The following is a 5,504-nucleotide window of genomic DNA, read 5'->3' on the forward strand; positions in this document are numbered from 1 at the left end:
AAGGAGATGCACGCCCCTACACTAGAAGGGTCAACTTTAATCAAAGGTTGGACCAATTCCTCATGGACATATGTGTGGAAGGAGCTCAATGGAAGATTGACTCCAAAGGCAAGCCGGTTCAATTAAGAAGACTGGACCTCAAGCCTGTGGCTAGAGGATGGTTAGAATTCATCCAACGCTCCATCATCCCCACTAGCAACCGATCTGAAGTTACTGTGGATCGGGCCATCATGATCCATAGCATCATGATTGGAGAAGAAGTAGAAGTTCATGAAGTCATCTCCCTTGAACTCTACAAAATAGCCGAAAAGCCCTCTCCTGGGGCAAGGCTAGCTTTTCCTCATCTTATTTGCCATCTATTTTACTCAGTTGGAGCTTTCATAGAAGGAGACATTCCCATTGAGGAAGAGAAGCCCATCACTAAGTAAAGGATGGAGCAAGCAAGAGAGCCCATTCATGGATCTCAAGAGACGTGATGAGCGGATAATTTATACACTTTTTGACATTGTTTTTAGTATGTTTTTAGTAGAATCCAGTTACTTTTAGGGATGTTTTCATTAGTTTTTGTGTTAAATTCACATTTCTGGACTTTACTATGAGTTTGTGTATTTTTCTGTGATTTCAGGTATTTTCTGGCTGAAATTGAGGGACTTGAGCAAAAATCAGATTCAGAGGTTGAAGAAGGACTGCTGATGCTATTGGATTCTAATCTCCCTGCACTCAAAGTGGATTTTCTGGTACTACAGAACTCAAAATGGTGCGCTTCCAATTGCGTTGGAAAGTAGACATCCAGGGCTTTCCAGCAATATATAATAGTCCATACTTTGGCCAAGTTTAGACGACGTAAAATGGCGTTGAACGCCAGTTCTACGCTGCTGTCTGGAGTTAAACGCCAGAAACAAGTCACAAACCAGAGTTGAACGCCAGAAATATGTTACAACCTAGCATTCAACTCCAGAAAGAGCCTCTGCACGTGTAACATTCAAGCTCAGCCCAAGCACACACCAAGTGGGCCCCGAAAGTGGATTTATGCATCAATTACTTACTTCTGTAAACCCTAGTAACTAGTTTAGTATAAATAGGACTTTTTACTATTGTATTAGACATCTTTGGAAGATCCTGGATTGTATTTTTGATCCTGTGATCACATTTTGGGGGCTGGCCATTCGGCCATGCCTGAACCTTTCACTTATGTATTTTCAAACGGTAGAGTTTCTGCACTCCATAGATTAAGGTGTGGAGCTCTGCTGTTACTCAAAGATTAATGCAAAGTACTACTGTTTTTCTATTCAATTCAACTTATTCCGCTTCTAAGATATTCATTCGCACTTCAACCTGAATGTGATGAATGTGACAATCATCATCATTCCCTATGAACGCGTGCCTGACAACCACTTCTGTTCTACCTTAGATTGAATGAGTATCTCTTGGATCTCTTAATCAGAATCTTCGTGGTATAAGCTAGATTGATGGCGGCATTCATGAGAGTCCGGAAAGTCTAAACCTTGTCTGTGGTATTCTGAGTAGGACTCTGGGATTGAATGACTGTGACGAGCTTCAAACTCGCGAGTGCTGGGCGTAGTGACAGACGCAAAAGGAGGGTGAATCCTATTCCAGTATGATAGAGAACCTCAGATGATTAGCCATGCTGTGACAGAGCATTTGGACCATTTTCACAAGAGGATGGGATGCAGCCATTGACAAGGGTGATGCCTCCAGACGATTAGCCATGCAGTGACAGCGCATCAGACCATTTTCCAGAGAGGATTAAAAGTAGCCATTGACAACGGTGATGTCCTTACATAAAGCCAGCCATGGAAAGGAGTAAGATTGATTGGATGAAGACAGCAGGAAAGCAGAGGTTCAGAGGAACGAAAGCATCTATATGCGCTTATCTGAAATTCTCACCAATGATTTACATAAGTATTTCTATCCTTATCTTCTATCTATTTATTATTTATATTCGAAAACTCCATAACTATTCTATATCCGCCTGACTGAGATTTACAAGGTGACCATAGCTTGCTTCATACCAACAATCTCCGTGGGATCGACCCTTACTCACGTAAGGTTTATTACTTGGACGACCCAGTGCACTTGCTGGTTAGTTGTATCGAAGTTGTGAATGAAAAACGATTTATTAAGACGTGCGTACAGAGTTTCTGGCGCCGTTGCCTGAGATCACAATTTCGTGCACCAAGTTTTTGGCGCCGTTGCCGGGGATTGTTCGAGTTTGGACAACTAACGGTTCATCTTGTTGCTCAGATTGGGTAATTTTCTTCTTATTTTTTTTTCAAAAAAAAGTTTTCAAAAAAAAAAAATTTTCAAAAATCTTTCAAAATTTTCTCCTTTGTTTTCGAAAAAATTTTAAAATAAAAATGTTTTCAAAAATATATTTTTCTTCAGAATTTTTAAGAATGAATTCTAGTGTTTCATGAAGCATGTTGAAGCCTGGCTGGCTATAAAGCCATGTCTAGTTCTTCTGGATAGGGAATGTCAGGCGTGTCATGTCTGAGTTACATACTAAAGCTTGGCTGGCTATTAAGCTATGCCTGACCCTTTGATTGGAGCTTTAGACTAAAGAGCATAAGATTCCTGGAATTCATATTAAAAATTTTGGAATCCTTATTTTTCTTTTTCAAATGATTTTCGAAAAAATTAAAAGAAAATACAAAAAAAATTATAAAATCATAAAAATAAAAAAAAAATATTTCATGTTTCTTGTTTGAGTCTTGAGTCAGATTTTAAGTTTGGTGTCAATTGCATGTTCATCTTTCATTTTTCGAAAAATTCATGCATTCATAGTGTTCTTCATGATCTTCAAGTTGTTCTTGGTAAGTCTTCTTGTTTGATCTTGATGTTTTCTTGTTTTGTGTTGTATGGTGTTTTTCATATGCATTCTTACATCCATAGGGTCTAAGCATCAAAGAATTCTAAGTTTGGTGTCTTGCATGTTTTCTTTGCATTAAAAATTTTTAAAAATATGTTCTTGGTGTTCATCTTGACATTCAAAGTGTTCTTGGTGTTCATCTTGACATTCATAGCATTCTTGCATGCATTCATTGTTTTGATCCAAAATTTTCTTGCATTGCACTATTTTCATGTTTTTTCTCTTTCATCATTAAAAATTCAAAAATCAAAAAAATATCTTTCCTTTTTTTCTCTCATAAATTTTGAAAATTTGGATTGACTTTTTCAAAAATTTTTAAAATTCAATTGTTTTTCATGAGTCAAATCAAATTTTCAATTTAAAAATCTTATCTTTTTCAAAATCTTTTTCAAAAATCAAATCTTTTTCATTTTTCTTAGTTATTTTCGAAAATTTTAAAAATATTTTTCAAAAATCTTTTTCTTATTTTTATCTCCTAATTTTCGAAAATAACATCATCAATTAATGTTTTGATTCAAAAATTTCAAGTTTGTTACTTGCTTGTTAAGAAAGATTCAAACTTTAAGTTCTAGAATCATATCTTGTGATTTCTTGTGAATCAAGTCATTAATTGTGATTTTAAAAATCAAATCTTTTTCAAAACTAATTTCAATCATATCTTTTCAAAAATATCTTTTTATCTTATCTTTTTCAAAATCATATCTTTTTCAAAAAAAAATTTTGATTTTAAAATATCTTTTCTAACTTCTTATCTTCTTATCTTTTCAAAAATGATTTTCAAATTTGTTTCAACTAACTAATTAACTTTTTGTTTGTTTCTTATCTTTTTCAAAACTACCTAACTAACTCCCTCTCTCTCTAATTTTCGAAAATATCTCCCTCTTTTTCAAAAATTCTTTTTAATTAACTAATTATTTTAATTTTTGATTTTAATTTTTGAAAATTACTAACCTTTTTCAAAAACTATTTTCGAAAATCACTAACTCTTTTTCAAAAATAATTTTCGAAAATTCCTTTTCTCTCTCATCTCACATCTCTGCTCTCCTCACCCTTGTGTTTCTTTCTTTACATTACATCCTTTTCTTCTACTAACAAAGGGAACTTCTATACTGTGGTAAAAAGGACCCCTATTATTATTATTTTTCTGTCCCTCTTTTTCATATGAGCAGGAGCAAGGACAAGAACATTCTTGTTGAAGCAGATCCAGAACCTGAAAGGACTCTGAAGAGGAAACTAAAAGAAGCTAAATTACAACAATCCAGCAAGCACCTTTCAGAAATTTTCGAACAGGAAGAGGAGATGGCAGCCGAAAATAATAATAATGCAAGGAGGATATTTGGTGACTTTACTGCACCTAATTCCAATTTACATGGAAGAAGCATCTCCATTCCTGCCATTGGAGCAAACAATTTTGAGCTGAAACCTCAATTAGTTTCTCTGATGCAGCAGAACTGCAAGTTTCATAGACTTCCATCTGAAGATCCTTTTCAGTTCTTAACTGAATTCTTGCAGATATGTGATACAGTTAAGACTAATGGAGTAGATCCTGAAGTCTACAGGCTCATGCTTTTCCCCTTTGCTGTAAGAGACAGAGCTAGAGTGTGGTTGGACTCTCAACCCAAAGATAGCCTGAACTCTTGGGATAAGCTGGTCAAGGCTTTCTTAGCCAAGTTCTTCCCTCCTCAAAAGCTGAGCAAGCTTAGAGTGGATGTTTAAACCTTCAGACAGAAAGAAGGTGAATCCCTCTATGAAGCTTGGGAGAGATACAAAGGACTGACCAAAAAGTGTCCTTCTGACATGCTTTCAAAATGGACCATCCTGGATATATTCTATGATGGTCTATCTGAATTAGCTAAAATGTCATTGGATACTTCTGCAGGTGGATCCATTCACCTAAAGAAAATGCCTTCAGAAGCTCAAGAACTCATTGACATGGTTGCTAATAACCAGTTCATGTACACTTCTGAGAGGAATCCTGTGAGTAATGGGACGCCTATGAAGAAGGAAGTTCTTGAAATTGATACTCTGAATGCCATATTGGCTCAGAATAAAATATTGACTCAGTAAGTCAATATGATTTCTCAGAGTCTGAATGGAATGCAAGCTGCATCCAACAGTACTCAAGAGGCATCTTCTGAAGAAGAAGCTTATGATCCTGAGAACCCTGCAATGGCAGAGGTAAATTACTTAGGTGAACCTTATGGAAACACCTATAATCCATCATGGAGAAATCATCCAAATCTCTCATGGAAGGATCAACAAAAGCCTCAACAAGGCATTAATAATGGTGGAAGATACAGGTTTAGCAATAGCAAGCCTTTTCCATCATCTACTCAGCAACAGACAGAGAACTCTGAACAAAATACCTCTAATTTAGCAAATTTAGTCTCTGATCTATCTAAGGCCACTGTAAGTTTCATGAATAAAACAAGGTCCTCCATTAGAAATTTGGAGGCACAAGTGGGCCAGCTGAGTAAAAGGATCACTGAAATCCCTCCTAGTACTCTCCCAAGCAATACAGAAGAAAACCCAAAAGGAGAGTGCAAGGCCATTGAATTAATCACCATGGCCGAACCTGTAAGGGAGGGAGAGGATGTGAATCCCAAGGAGGAAG

The 5,504-nt window shown here is 36.2% G+C and overlaps 1 non-coding gene across 1 annotated transcript; it reads right to left on the bottom strand.

Moving 5' to 3' along the window:
• Positions 1-4,585: 4,585 nt before the first annotated feature.
• Positions 4,586-4,693, bottom strand: LOC148579819 (small nucleolar RNA R71). The gene has a single exon (XR_015895377.1). It is a non-coding gene; the product is annotated as a small nucleolar RNA R71 (small nucleolar RNA).
• Between the last annotated feature and the right edge of the window lie 811 nt (positions 4,694-5,504).

Source organism: Arachis ipaensis, chromosome B10 (assembly GCF_059453495.1).
Source record: "Arachis ipaensis isolate K30076 ecotype BB chromosome B10, ASM5945349v1, whole genome shotgun sequence".
Classification (NCBI taxonomy): Eukaryota; Viridiplantae; Streptophyta; class Magnoliopsida; order Fabales; family Fabaceae; genus Arachis; species Arachis ipaensis.